This window comes from Triticum aestivum, chromosome 4A (genome assembly GCF_018294505.1).
Source record: "Triticum aestivum cultivar Chinese Spring chromosome 4A, IWGSC CS RefSeq v2.1, whole genome shotgun sequence".
NCBI classification, from domain to species: Eukaryota; Viridiplantae; Streptophyta; class Magnoliopsida; order Poales; family Poaceae; genus Triticum; species Triticum aestivum.
In genome coordinates, this window is record NC_057803.1 from 268834009 (window position 1) to 268849853 (window position 15845).

Here is a 15845-nt window from a genome sequence, read left to right on the forward strand (position 1 = left end):
ATCATCAGAATCCGGCACACCCAAATACAGGGGCGCCGCACACCCCCTATGTTTCACCGATGAGGTCCTGGACTATGAATTTCCAGAGGGATTCAAACCCGTAAACTTAGAGGCATATGATGGAACAACAGACTCTGGAGTCTGGATCGAGGACTATATCCTCCACATACACATGGCTAGAGGAGATGATCTCCACGCCATAAAATATTTACCCCTTAAGCTTAAAGGGCCTGCCCGGCATTGGCTTAAAAGCCTTTCCGAAAACACAATTGGAAGCTGGGAAGAGCTCGAGGATGCTTTCTGAGCAAACTTTCAAGGGACCTATGTCCGCCCTCCGGATGCAGACGATCTTAGTCACATAAGTCAGCAACCCGGAGAATCAGCTCGGCAGTTCTGGAATAGATTCCTCACTAAAAAGAATCAGATAGTCGACTGTCCGGACGCCGAAGCCTTAGCAGCTTTCAGGCATAACGTCCGAGACGAATGGCTCGCCAGACACCTCGGCCAAGAAAAGCCAAGAACAATGGCCGCACTAACAAGCCTCATGACCTGCTTTTGTGCAGGGGAGGACAGCTGGTTGGCAAGGTGCAGCCCCAGCGACCCAAGTACATCCGGAATAACGGATGGAAACGGAAAACCGCGACGCAACAAGGACCGTCGCTGGACTAAGGACAAAAGTCCGAAGAGCACGGCAGTCAATGCCGGATTCAAAGGCTCACGACAAAATCAGGCAAAATCGCCCCCACAGGATAACAGGGACGATCCATCCAACCTAAATAAAATCCTGGATAGGATATGTCAGATACACAGTACTCCCGGGAAGCCTGCTAACCATACCCACAGAGACTGTTGGGTTTTCAAACAATCCGGCAGACTCAATGCCGAACACAAGGGGCTCGACACACCAAGCGAAGACGAGGACGAACCCCAAAAGTAGAGCACCAGGAAACAAACGAACTTCCCACAAGAAGTAAAAACAGTGAACTCACTTCACATAACAAAACGTGCGGCGCCTGTAAAGGTACGCACCACACGGCCCATCCCCAAATGGTCCTGCCACTGGTTGTCAAAACCGATCATCTTCGATCAGCTAGATTATTCTAGAAATATCAAGAATGTAGCTTGGACTGCCTTGATACTCGACCCAATAATTGGCGGACTCCAGTTTTCAAACGTCCTTATGGACGGCGGCAGTGGACTAAACCTGATATATCAGGATACAATCCAGCACATGGGGATAAACCCAGCAAGAATCCGCCGCAACAAAACCTCCTTTCAAGGGGTAATACCTGGTCCGGACACCCATTGTATGGGTTTTCTCCGGCTCGAAGTCATATTCGGCTCTGCCGATAACTTCCGCCGCGAAAAGTTGACCTTCCATATCGTCCCGTTCTCAAGTCGCCATCAAGCACTACTGGGACGTGAAGCTTTCGCTCGCTTTAACGCAATACCGCATTATGCATCTCTTACGCTTAAGATGCCCGGTCCACGAGGCATCATCTCTTTGAAGGGGAAGCACTAAAGTGCGCCTCCCCAAGCGGAGGACTGTGCGGCCGCTTTGACAGCCCCACAGCAAAATGGCCTCAGCGGCCAAGAAACTTCGAAATAGGTCATTCAAGACCACGAACGCGGATAGACGAGTTCGGTGCAAAATCATCATTGATGCAGGCCTAGAGGCCACATACCCCCACACTAGGGGCTCCACGCATATACAATAAGAGACAATAAAGCTCAATCTTATATATTTTACTTTATACTTTGTTTATTTTAAACTTTTTCGGCACGACCCGTTTTCAACTCAGTTCCTCTCTTTTACAGATGAACATCGTGCGGCGCCCGTCCAGGATACGGCACAACGGAGACACAGGCGCATACGTGCAGTAGGGACCCGTCCTAAAGGATTCTTTTTAGATTAAGACCCTCCGTAAACCTTTTTTACTATCTCTTGTTGCTACACATCCCCTGGTTTTTTCTAATATAACCAAGGAGGAGGCTGGCGTCTTGGCATGTGGCCACGTCAGAATTTTTGCACGTACCTGGACACTAGGGGCTTTTTTAATAAAGAGTGTTGTTTCGCCCACACTCATAAAGACCGAACACCTTAGGGAGTGTTTGGCGTCGCGAGTTTTGGCATTATATGCATCAGCTCCGAATCATGTCTTTGGTCAAATGTTGGGTTGCCCGGCTCCTGAGTTCGGCTACCTTACGTTCCGCTCTATCGGCTAAGGTAGCACCAGGAGAACTACTGCGATTGTGCCCTGGTTCGGCCGGGCGATCACCTCAGTAGAGAAAGCCGAAAACTGACTGTCATGATGTAGCGTGAGACTGGTCAGCCACTCGATGACCTATCAGAATCTATCGGATTCCTCCGCTTTAATGAAGGGCCGCTTCCCGGTCAGGCACATACGCGCCCCGAACTCGGACGAGCACAGTTGCCACCAAGGGGCTACCTAAATAGTCTCACTGTCAAACTCCTATGGCTAAGTGAAAGTGTTAAAGCATTATAGTCCGGTTGCCTGGCCCGCTGCGCTATCACCTCCTTTGTAGGACCAAGACGTTGGGTTAAGTGTGAAAATGCGTCTTCTGCGAGCACCCCCGCACTATGTGCATGGGGGCTGAAGCCAACGACTGGCATCTCTCAGATTTTGTATATATATATATATATATATATATATCTTAAAACGGCCGCACAGGAGGTGTTCCCAATACTTGGAGGCACAATTATAAAAAAGGCCACTACAGTTTATCAAAATATTACTTTATAATTACATATGCTATCATAACATAGCATCTTTCGGGCACTGCGTCTCTATTACATGAGCGCCTTCAAGAACTTCCTGAAAATAGTGCTCGGAGGGTACTCGGCTTTTGTCCGAATCTCGGGACGCAACAACGGTGGTCTCCATCTCTGCCCAGTATGTCTTAACACGGGCAAGAGCCATCCTAGCGCCCTCTATGCATGCTGACCTCTTCATTGCATTTATATGCGGCACCGCATCAAGGAATTGCTGCACTAAGCTGAAATAACTCTTCGGCTCCGATCTCCCCGGCCACAGGTGACCCATGACGTACTTCATGGCGAGTCCAGACAACCTATTCAGTTCGGCCCATTGAGCCAAACGATCATCCACTGCCAGTGGACGCTCTGGATTGTGAAACTGCGACCAGAAAAGCTTTTCCACTTCGCGATCTTTCTGATCTCGAAAGTGTTCGGTCGCATCAGCAGCACTCGCTGCCAAGTCCAGATAGGTATCCTCCACACTCCACATCCGGTCCAACGGAGCAAACTTCGGATCGCAAAATTTCCTTCGCAGCATAAAGGGCTTTCCAGCCGCAATCTGTTCGGCCTGACACAGCTCCTCCTTCGCAGCTCTCATCGCAGAGCGCGCGTCCTTGGCATTGGCAACGGCCTTCTCTAAGTCCGTCTGTTTCGCCTGGTCTTCTTTTTCAAGAAGTCTGCAACGGTCTGTAGCGCTTTTTAACTTTTTGGCCATCTCAGCCATCTCTTCCTTGCTTCGGCAATGAGCAGCCTGTTCGGCTCTTAGCTCTTCAAGGGCTTTCCTGGTGGCCGCATCACTTTCGCTGGCTTGTTCTTTAGCTCGGGCAAGTTCTGCCCTAAGACTCTCCACGGCGGCCGCACCATCTGCATCAAGCACACACATCATAAGACACATGCATAAAACTGTTCTTACCTGATGCCGCCTGAGGAATTACATACCTTGAGCCTCATCAAGCCGCTTATTGACAAGCGTGATGTCAGCATCTGCCACCTCCAGTTGCCACTTTAGTTCGGCAAAATCGTTAGTTCGGCTCGATTCCGGACACCCTGCCGCCTACATTCAAAGGCGACATCTTAGACCTAGGATTATGATCCTCCGCGTGCCGTCATTTCCTGACGATGCGCAGAGTCTCAGGGGCTACTATCTACACAGGGCGCATCTTATTCATGCGCAACTGACAAAAGTATACATCATCTAATGTACCTCAAAACCCGTTAGTAAACTTTTGACGGCCTCATGCAATCCGCTCTCTGCGGATGAAATCCTTTCAATCACCGTGCCCATCAATGCGCGGTGCTCCTTTGAGATAGAAGCTCGCCCCAGCAGAATCTTTAGCTCCTCCGGCCGAGCACCAGACGGTGCCGGGCTCGTCCCATGACCTCTTTCGAAGGCCGGACGCGGAGAACCTCGGGGGGCCGCATAGCTACCTTCAGCCCCTGCCGGATTCGAAGAAACCCTCCGCGACGACACCTCAGGGTCGCCCGCCTCGCTAGGCGGCACGGAAGGGGGAGGCGTCCCGCTCTCCATCATCTCCGGAAGGAGATCCCCCGAAGGCGAGCTCTGCTGAGAAGGGCTAAGGTCCGAGCTACAAGGTAAAGGTTTGGTTAATCTTCTTAGATATAAATCAAGGATTTCCCTCATCCCTCAAAAGGAAAATCTTTTCTCCACTTACGGCTCGCTGGAGGGCTGATCCCCTTGAGGGCGTAGTCCGGCCGAGGAACTCCCCGGCGTCGGACCCTCTGACGAGGGTTTTCTCCCCCGCTTCGAGGCCACGGTTTCCGGGTCGTCAGAGGCAGCTCTCTTCTTCCCCTTAGGAGAGGAATTGTCAGGTCCTTCCTTCGGAGAAGCCTCCTTCGAGGAGGCCATAGCTTCCTTGTCCTCCCCCTCCAAAGGCATTATCTCCAGCATCCTGACCAGCACGGGATCCGGCCTGGTTTCAGGAAGGGGAGCCGGACAACTGATCAGCTTTGCCTTCGCTATCCACTCCTGTTTAAAAGGACGGCTCTTTTAGGGGCAAGTTTATGACAATTATACGGATAGAAGGTCCGGGCACAAGGTTGCTTACTTGAGTATCCGGGCGATTGCAGCTTAGGCCTGCGTCCTCGGTTAAATCCGAACACATCTCTTGTGATCCGAAGAACAGTCTATACATCTCCGCGGGCGTTGCGCCCATAAAGTTCTGGAGAGCTCGCGGTCCCTTTGGATTAAACTCCCACAGGCTAAGGGGGCGACGTTTGCCGGGCAATATTCGGCGAATCAGCATGACCCGCGTCACCTTGACCAAGCTGAGGTCTCCTTCCAAGAGATCCTTAATTCGGCCCTGTAACAAGGGCACGTATTTGGGCAAACCCCGATCCAACCCTCTGTTAACCCATGACGCTAGCCGTGGTGGGGGACCCGAGCGAAAGGCAAGAAGCGCCACCCACTTGGTGCTCCGGGGAGTGGTGATATAAAACCACTCTCGTTGCCACAAGCCTAGCTCCTCTTGAAAAGAGCCCTCGGGCCATGGAGCATCAACATTTTTGCTTATAACAGTGCCTCCGCACTCTGCGTGCCGTCCCTTGATCATCTTCGGCTCCACTTTGAAAGTCTGGAGCCATAATCCGAAGTGAGGGGTAACACGGAGGAACGCTTCGCATACAACGATAAACGAGGAGATATGGAGGATGGACTCCGGAGCTAAGTCGTGGAATTCCAGCCCGTAATAAAACAGCAGTCCCCTCAGAAAGGGGTCCATCGGGAAGCCTAACCCCCGAAGGAAGTGAGACACGAACACTACGCTCTCACCGGGCTGGGGACTGGGGATAGCCTGCCTTTGATTAGGCAACCTGTGTGAAATTTCGGCGGTCAAGAACTTAGCCTCTCTCAACTTTAGCACGTCCTCCTCCGTGACGGAGGAGGGCATCCATCGGCCTTGAAGGTCGGAACCGGACATTGTCGAAGGTCTGAGGCGCCTGGAATCTGGAGCCTAGGGTGTTGGAACTCAAGGCGACAGGCGGACTTGTTTTGGGATTGGAGAAAAGGAGTAAGGCCCTGGTCTCTTTATAAGAGGTTGAATACCAGGAGCCCTCCCCGTAACCGTTTGGGACTCACCTTTAATCGAGAAAACATGCTAACGGGCACGGTTGGGTTACCCACGTCCGTATTGATGAGAATCCCGTAAAAGGGGGGTACACGATCTCTGCTTTGACAAGACGTGCCAAGGAAACCACCTCGCAAAACACGCTGAGGTGGAAAAGTGAAAACGATTTGAGTGAAGGACTTGGCTGTAGTGTGATGACGCACTGCAGAATACGTCAGCAGATTTGATTTGTGTTAATATTATTCTCTCTATGGCAATATGTGGAAGCTTATTTTGCAGAGCCGGACACTACTCTTGGTGTTTACAATCTTCTATGAAGGACTTGGAGGAGGAACCCGCCTTGCAATGCCGAAGACAATTTCGCGCCGGACTCGTCGTCATTGAAGCCTGGTTCAGGGGCTACTGAGGGAGTCCTGGATTAGGGGGTGTTCGGATAGCCGGACTATACCTTCAGCCGGACTCCTGGACTATGAAGATACAAGATTGAAGACTTCGTCCCGTGTCCGGATGGGACTTTCCTTGGCGTGGAAGGCAAGCTTGGTGATGCGGATATTCAAGATCTCCTACCATTGTAACCGACTCTATGTAACCCTAACCCTATCCGGTGTCTATATAAACCGGAGGGTTGTAGTCCGTAGGCAATCAACTCCATATACAACAATCATGCCATAGGCTAGCTTCTAGGGTTTAGCCTCCTTGATCTCGTGGTAGATCTACTCTTGTACTACCCATATCATCAATATTAATCAAGCAAGACATAGGGTTTTACCTCCATCAAGAGGGCCCGAACCTGGGTAAAACATCGTGTTCCCTGCCTCCTGTTACCATCCGGCCTAGACGCACAGTTCGGGACCCACTACCCGAGATCTGCCGGTTTTGACACCGACAAAGATCTTTATCGATCAAACCGCATAACACCATACGTTGTTCCCTTTATCATTGGTATGTTAATTGCCCGAGATTCGATCATCGGTATCTCAATACCTAGTTCAATCTCGTTACCGGCAAGTCTCTTTACTCGTTCTATAATGCATCATCCCGCAACTAACTCATTAGTTACATTGCTTGCAAGGCTTATAGTGATGTACATTACCGAGAGGGTCTAGAGATACCTCTTCGACAATCGGAGTGACAAATCCTAATCTCGATCTATGCCAACTCAACAAGTACCACCGGAGACACCTGTAGAGAACCTTTATAATCACCCAGTTACGTTGTGACGTTTGGTAGCACACAAAGTGTTCCTCTGGTACTCGGAGTTGCATAATCTCATAGTCATAGGAACATGTATAAGTCATGAAGAAAGCAATAGCAACAAACTAAACGATCATCGTGCTAAGCTAACGGATGGGTCAAGTCAGTCACATCATTCTCTAATGATGTGATCCCGTTAATCAAATGACAACTCATGTCTATGGTTAGGAAACATAACCATCATTCATTCAACGAGCTAGTCAAGTAGAGGCAAACTAGTGACACTCTGTTTGTCTATGTATTCACACATGTACTAAGTTTCCGGTTAATACAATTCTAGCATGAATAATAAACATTTATCATGATATAAGGAAATATAAATAACAACTTTATTATTGCCTCTAGGGCATATTTCCTTCAAAGCTTGCATCGACGTAACCATTTACGACAAGCTCTTTGTCACCTCCATAAACGAGAAACATATCCTTAGTCCTTTTCAGGTATTTCAGGATGTTCTTGACCATTGTCCAGTCATCCACTCCTGGATTACTTTGGTACGTCCCTGCTAAACTAATAGCAAGGCACACATCAAGTCTGGTACACAACATTGCATACATGATAGAACCTATGGTTGAGGCATAGGGAATGACTTTCATTTTCTCTCTATCTTCTGAAGTGGTCGGGCATTGAGTCTGACTCAACTTCACACCTTGTAACACAGGCAAAAACCCTTTCTTTGACTAATCCATTTTGACCTTCTTCAAAACTTTATCAAGGCATGTGCTTTGTGAAAGTCCAATTAAGCGTCTTGATCTATCTCTATAGATCTTGATGCCCAATATATAAGTAGCGTCACCGAGGTCTTTCATTGAAAAATTCTTATTCAAATATCCTTTTATGCTATTCAGAAATTCTATATTACTTCCAATCAACAATATGTCATCCACATATAATATTAGAAATGCTACAAAGTTCCCACTCACTTTCTTGTAAATACAGGCTTCTCCAAAAGTCTGTATAAAACCATATGCTTTGATCACACTATCAAAGCGTATATTCCAACTCCGAGAGGCTTGCACCAGTCCATAAATGGATCGCTGGAGCTTGCACACTTTGTTAGCACCTTTCGGATCGACAAAACCTTCTGGTTACATCATATACAACTCTTCTTTAACATATCCATTAAGGAATGCCGTTTTGACATCCATTTGAAAAATTTCATAATCATAAAATGTGGCAATTGCTAACATGATTCGGACAAACCTAAGCATCGCTACGGGTGAGAAGGTCTCATCGTAGTCAACCCCTTGAACTTGTCGAAAACCTTTCGCAACAAGTCGAGCTTTGTAGACAGTAATATTACCGTCATCGTCAGTATTCTTCTTAAAGATCCATTTATTTTCTATGGCTTGCCGATCATCGGGCAAGTCAACCAAAGTCCACACTTTGTTCTCATACATGGATCCCATCTCAGATTTCATGGCTTCAAGCCATTTCACGGAATCTGGGCTCATCATTGCTTCCTCATAGTCCGTAGGTTCGTCATGGTCAAGTAACATGACCTCCAAAACAGGATTACCGTACCACTCTGGTGCGGATCGTACTCTAGTTGACCTACGAGGTTCGGTAGTAACTTGGTCTGAAGTTTCATGATCATTATCATTAACTTCCTCACTAATTGGTGTAGGAATCATTGGAACTGATTTCTGTGATGAACTACTTTCCAACTCGACAGAAGGTACAGTTACCTCATCAAGTTCTACTTTCCTCCCACTCACTTCTTTCGAGAGAAACTCCTTCTCTAGAAAGGATCCATTCTTAGCAACGAATATCTTGCCTTCAAATCTGTGATAGAAGGTGTACCCAAAAGTTTCCTTTGGGTATCCTATGAAGACACATTTCTTCGATTTGGGTTCGAGCTTATCAGGTTGAAGCTTTTTCACATAAGCATCACAACCCCAAACTTTAAGAAACGACAACTTAGGTTTCTTGCCAAACCACAGTTCATATGGTGTTGTCTCAACGGATTTAGATGGTGCCCTATTTAACGTGAATGCAGCCGTCTCTAAAGCATAACCCCAAAACGATAGCGGTAAATTAGTAAGAGACATCATAGATCACACCATATCTAATAAAGTACGATTACAGCGTTCGGACACACCATTACGCTGTGGTGTTCCAGGCGGCGTGAGTTGCGAAACTATTCCACATTGTTTCAAAATTCAAATGAAGACCAAACTCATAACTCAAATATTCACCTCCATGATCAGATCGTAGAAACTTTATTTTCTTGTTACGATGATTTTCCACTTCACTCTGAAATTCCTTGAACTTTTCAAATGTTTCAGACTTATGTTTCATTAGATATACCTATATCTGCTCAAATCATCTGTGAAGGTCAGAAAATAACGATACCCGCCACGAGCCTCAACACTCATCGGACCGCATACATCAGTATGTATTATTTCCAGTAAGTCAGTTACGTGCTCCATTGTTCCGGAGAACGGAGTCTTAGTCATCTTGCCCATGAGGCATGGTTCGCAAGCATCAAGTGATTCATAATCAAGTGATTCCAAAAGCCCATCAGCATGGAGTTTCTTCATGCGCTTTACATCCATATGACCTAAACGGCAGTGCCACAAATAAGTTGCACTATCATTATTAACTTTGCATCTTTTGGCTTCAATATTATCAATATGTGTATCACTACTATCGAGATTCAACAAAAATAGACCACGCATCAAGGGTGCATGACCATAAAAGATATTACTCATATAAATAGAACAACCATTATTCTCTGATTTAAATGAATAACCGTCTCGCATTAAATAAAATCCATATATAATGTTCATGCTAAACGCTAGCACCAAATAACAATTATTTAGGTCTAAAACTAATCCCGGCGACGATCACATTGACTTTGGAACCATTTCCCTCGCACATCGTCACCTCGTCCTTAGCCAATCTTCGTTTAATTTGTAGCCCCTGTTTTGAGTTGCAAATATAAGCAACATAACCAGTATCAAATACCCAGACGCTACTACGAGCATTAGTATGGTACACATTAATAACATGTATATCAAATATACCTTTCACTTTGCCATCCTTCTTATCCGCCAAATACTTGGGGCAGTTCCGCTTCCAGTGACCAGTCACTTTGCAGTAGAAGCACTCAGTCTCAGGCTTAGATCCAGACTTGGGTTTCTTCCCTTGAGCAGCAACTTGCTTGCTGTTCTTCTTGAAGTTCCCCTTCTTCCCTTTGCCATTTTTCTTGAAACTAGTGATCTTGTTAACCATCAACACTTGATGCTCCTTCTTGATTTCTACCTCCACAGCCTTTAGCATCACGAAAGCTCAGGAATTGTCTTTGCCATCCCTTGCATATTATAGTTCATCACGAAGCCTTTATAGCTTGGTGGCAGTGATTGAAGAACTTTGTCAATGACACTATCATCAGGAAGATTAACTCCCAGCTGAGTCAAGTGGTTGTGGTACCCAGACATTCTGAGTATGTGTTCACTGACAAAACTATTCTCCTCCATTTTGCAGCTATAGAACTGGTTGGAGACTTCATATCTCTCAAGTTGGGCATTTGCTTGAAATATTAACTTCAACTCCTGGAACATCTCATATGCTCCATGACGTTCAAAACGTCTTTGAAGTACCGATTCTAAGCCGTAAAGCATGGCACACTGAACTATCGAGTAGTCATCAGCTTTGCTCTACCAGACGTTCATAACGTCCGGAGTTGCTCCTGCAATGGGTCTTGCACCTAGTGGTGCTTCCAAGACGTAATTCTTCTATGCAGCAATGAGGATAATCCTCAAGTTACGGACCCAGTCCGTGTAGTTGCTACCATCATCTTTCAACTTAGCTTTCTCTAGGAACACATTAAAATTCAAGGGAACAGTAGCACGGGCCATTGATCTACAACAACATAGACATGCAAAAACTATCAGGTACTAAGTTCATGATAAATTAAAGTTCACTTAATCATATTACTTAAGAACTCCCACTTAGATAGACATCCCTCTAGTCATCTAAATGATCACGTGAACCATATCAACTAAACCATGTCCGATCATCATGCGAGATGGAGTAGTTTTCAATGGTGAACATCTCTACGTTGATCATATATACTATATGATTCACGTTCGACCTTCCGGTCTGAGTGTTCCAAGGCCATATCTGCATATGTTAGGCTCGTAAAGTTTAACCCTAGTATTCTGCACATGCAAAACTGGCTTGCACCCGTTGTATGTGAACGTAGAGCTTATCACACCCGATCATCACGTGGTGTCTCGTCACGACAAACTGTAGCAACGGTGCATACTCAGGGAGAACACTTGTACCTTGAAATTTAGTGAGGGATCATCTTATAATGCTACCGCTGTACTAAGAAAAATAAGATACATAAAGGATAAACATCACATGCAATCAAAATATGTGACATGATATGGCCATCATCATCTTGTGCCTTTGATCTCCATCTCCAAAGCAGCGTCATGATCGCCATCGTCACCAGCTTGACACCTTGATCTCCATCGTAACATCGTTGTCGTCTCGCCAACTATTGGTTCCACGACTATCGCTACCGCTTAGTGATAAAGTAAAGCAATTACATGGCGATTGCATTTCATAGAATAAAGCGACAACCATAAGGCTCCTGCCAGTTGCCTATAACTTTTACAAAACATGATCATCTCATACAACAATTTATATCTCATCACGTCTGGACATATCACATCACAACATGCCTTGCAAAAATAAGTTAGATGTCCTCTACTTGTTGTTGCAAGTTTTACGTGGCTGCTACGGGCTTCTAGCAAGAACCATTCTTACCTATGCATCAAAACCACAATGATTTTTCATCAAGTGTGCTGTTTTAACCTTCAACAAGGACCAGCCATAGTCAAACTCGATTCAACTAAAGTTGGAGAAACAGACACCCGCTAGCCACCTATGTGCGAAGCACGTCAGTAGAACCAGTCTCATGAACGCGGTCATGTAATGTCGGCCCGTGCCGCTTCATCCAATAATACTGCCGAATCAAAGTAAGACATTGGTGGTAAGCAGTATGACTATTATCGCCCACAACTCTTTGTGTTCTATTCGTGCATATACTATCTACGCATAGACCTGGCTCTGATGCCACTGTTGGGGAACTTAGTAATTCAAAAAAATTTCCTACTTCGCGCAAGATCTATCTAGGAGATGCATAGCAATGAGCGATACGTCTCCATCGTATCTACTTTTCCAAACACTTTTGCCCTTGTTTTGGACTCTAAGTTACATGATTTGAATGGAACTAACCAGGACTGATGCTGTTTTCAGCAGAATTGCCATGGGGTTGTTTTTGTGCAGAAATAAAAGTTCTTGGAATGACCTAAAAATCAACGGAGATTATTTTTGGAATGTATAAAAAATACTAGTGAAAGAATCAAGGCCAGTGGGCCCACGCCCTGTCCACGAGGGTGGGGGGCGCGCCCCCTGCCTTGTGGGCCCCTTGGTGCTCCTCCAACCTCAACTCCAACTCTATATATTCGTGTTCGGGGAGAAAAAACCCAGAGAGAATGATTCATCGCGTTTTATGATACGGAGCCGCCGCCAAGCCCAAATCTCTCTTGGGAGGGCTGATCTGAAGTCCGTTCGGGGCTCCGGAGAGGTGAATCCATCGCCATCGTCATCATCAACCTTCCTCCATCACCAATTTCATGATGCTCACCGCCGTGTGTGAGTAATTCCATCGTAGGCTTGCTAGACGGTGATGGGTTGGATGAGATTTATCATGTAATCGAGTTAGTTTTGTTAGGGTTTGATCCCTAGTATCCACTATGTTCTAAGATTAATGTTGCTATGACTTTGCTATGCTTAATGCTTGTCACTAGGACCCGAGTGCCATGATTTCAGATCTGAACCTATTATGTTTTCATGAATATATGTGAGTTCTTGATCCTATCTTGCAAGTCTATAGTCACCTATTATGTGTTATGATCCGTTAACCCCGAAGTGACAATAATCGAGGTACTTACCGGTGATGACCGTAGTTTGAGGAGTTCATGTATTCACTAAGTGTTAATGCTTTGGTCCGGTACTCTGTTAAAAGGAGGCCTTAATATCCCTTAGTTTCCAATAGGACCCCGCTGCCACGGGAGGGTAGGACAAAAGATGTCGTGCAAGTTCTTTTCCATAAGCACGTATGACTATATTCGGAATACATGCCTACATTACATTGATGAACTGGAGCTAGTTCTGTGTCACCCTATGTTATAACTATTGCAAGAGGAATCTCATCCGACATAATTATCCATCACTGATCCATTGCCTACGAGCTTTTCATATATTGTTCTTCACTTATTTACTTTCCGTTGCTATTATTACAATCACTATAAAACCAAAATTATTACTTTTGCTACCGTTACCACTACTATCATATTACTTTGCTACTAAATCCTTTGCTGCAGATATTAAGTTTCCAGGTGTGGTTGAATTGACAACTCAGCTCCTAATACTTGAGAATATTCTTTGGCTCCCCTTGTGTCGAATCAATAAATTTGGGTTGAATACTCTACCCTCGAAAACTGTTGCGATCCCCTATACTTGTGGGTTATCAACGAGACGGGAGAGTGTGTCCATGCACCCCTCGTAGACCGAAAGCGGAAGCGTTCAGTAACACGGTTGATGTAGTCGAATGTCTTCACAATCCAACCGATCCAAGTACCGAACGTACGACACCTCCGTGTTCAGCACACGTTCATCATGATGACGTTCTCGAGCTCTTGATCCAGTAGAGGGTCGAGGGAGAGTTTCATCAGCATGACGGCATGGCGACGGTTTTGGTGATGTGATCCGCGTAGGGCTTCGCCTAAGCACTATGACAATACGACCGAGGTGGTAAACTGTGGAGGGGGGCACCGCACACGGCTAAGAAACAATTGTTGTCCTTTGGGGTGCCCCCCTGGCCATGTATATAAAGGAGGGGGAGGAGGTGGCCGGCGGGCAAGGAGGGCGCGCCAAGGGGGGAGTCCAACTAGGATTCCCAATCCTAGTTGGATTTCCTTTCCTATTCCAAGAGGGGGAAGGAGGGAAGGAGAGGGGGAGGGAAAGGAAAGAGGGGGCCGCGCCCCTCCCCCTAGTCCAATTCAGACTGCCTTGGGGAGGGGGGGGGCGCCACCTTGTGTCCTGCCCTCTCCTACTCCCTCATGGCCCATTAGGTCCCATAACTTCCCCGGGGGGTTCCGGTAACCCCTCGGTTCCCTGATAAATATCTGAAATGTCCCGAAACCTTTCCGGTGTCCGAATGCCTTCGTCCAATATATCAATCTTTACCTCTCGACCATTTCGAGACTCCTCATCATGTCCATGATCTCATCCGGGATTCCGAACAAACTTCGGTCACCAAAACACATAACTCATAATACAAGTCATCATCGAACGTTAAGTGTGCGGACCCTACGGGTTCGAGAACTATGTAGACATGACCGAGACATATCTCTGGTCAATAACCAATAGCGGAAACTAGATGCTCACATTGGTTCCTACATATTCTACGAAGATCTTTATCGGTCAAACTGCATAACAACATACGTTATTCCCTTTGTCAGCGGTATGTTACTTGCCCGAGATTCAATCGTCGGTCTCATCATACCTAGTTCTATCTCGTTACCGGCAAGTCTCTTTACTCGTTTAGTAATGCATCATCCCGTAACGAACTCATTAGTCACATTGCTTGCAAGGCTTATAGTGATGTGCATTACTTAGAGGGCCTGTCGGATCACGGGTCTGGCAAAACCCTCAAGGTTCGAACACTGGGGTGTGCACGAAGTTCTCCCCCCTACCGATCCACGTCCTAGCTTTACTAAGATCTTACGGGCTAACTCGACGAACTCACAACGCAAAGGACACAAGATTTATACTGGTTCGGGCCACCATTGTGGTGTAATACCCTACTCCAGTGTGGTGTGGTGGATTGCCTCTTGGGCTGAGGATGAATAGTACAAGGGGAAGAACAGCCTCCTGAGGAGAGGTGTTCTGGTGCTTGGTGAACTCGTGGTTGTCCTGGTCTCTCTTTGTCCGACCGATTGATCGATCTCCCTAGCTATGGTGGTGGCTAGTCCTATTTATAGAGGCCCTGGTCCTCTCCCTAAATATTGAGCGGGAAGGGAGCCAACAAGAGCTAATTTGAAAGGGGACAACTAGTAGAGACTATCCTGACAAAAGCAGTCTTCGCTTGCAAAAGGCTTTGGTGGTGACGCCGTCCTGGGTTCCACGGTGACCTCCGTCTTGCTGTCCTTCTGGTCTTGGTCTTGTTGCACTGATATGGAAACCTTTGCTTGACGCCTCAGTACTCCGCGCCTGCACCTGCTTCCTTAGCACCGAAGAGGAAACAAGGACACCGTGCGCGCTGGCGCCCGCCTGGCCTTTGTCGTTATGGCTCACGTCACTAGAACCTCACGAGGTTTGCCTGGCCTTGAACTATCCGCCCCTCGCGAGCCAGCCTTGTGAGGCCGCTCCTGAGGAGGTCTTGTGTCGTCCGCCTCGCGAGGCTTGGCCCCTCGCGAGGGTCTTGAGTCCTTGCTGGTGAAGATGGGCCGTACGGGCCCGCTCACAGAGCCACGCCGTGGGCCGCAGGCAGGCAAATCTGGGGATCCCCGTTCCCAGAATGCCGATAGTAGCCCCTGGGACCAAGGTCCGCTCGGGCTTGGCTTCGAGGCGAAGCCAAAGGGGCAAGTGCGGAGTGCCACAGGCCCTAGTAGCCCGCGGCCTTGGTCGACGCGTGGCAGTTGATT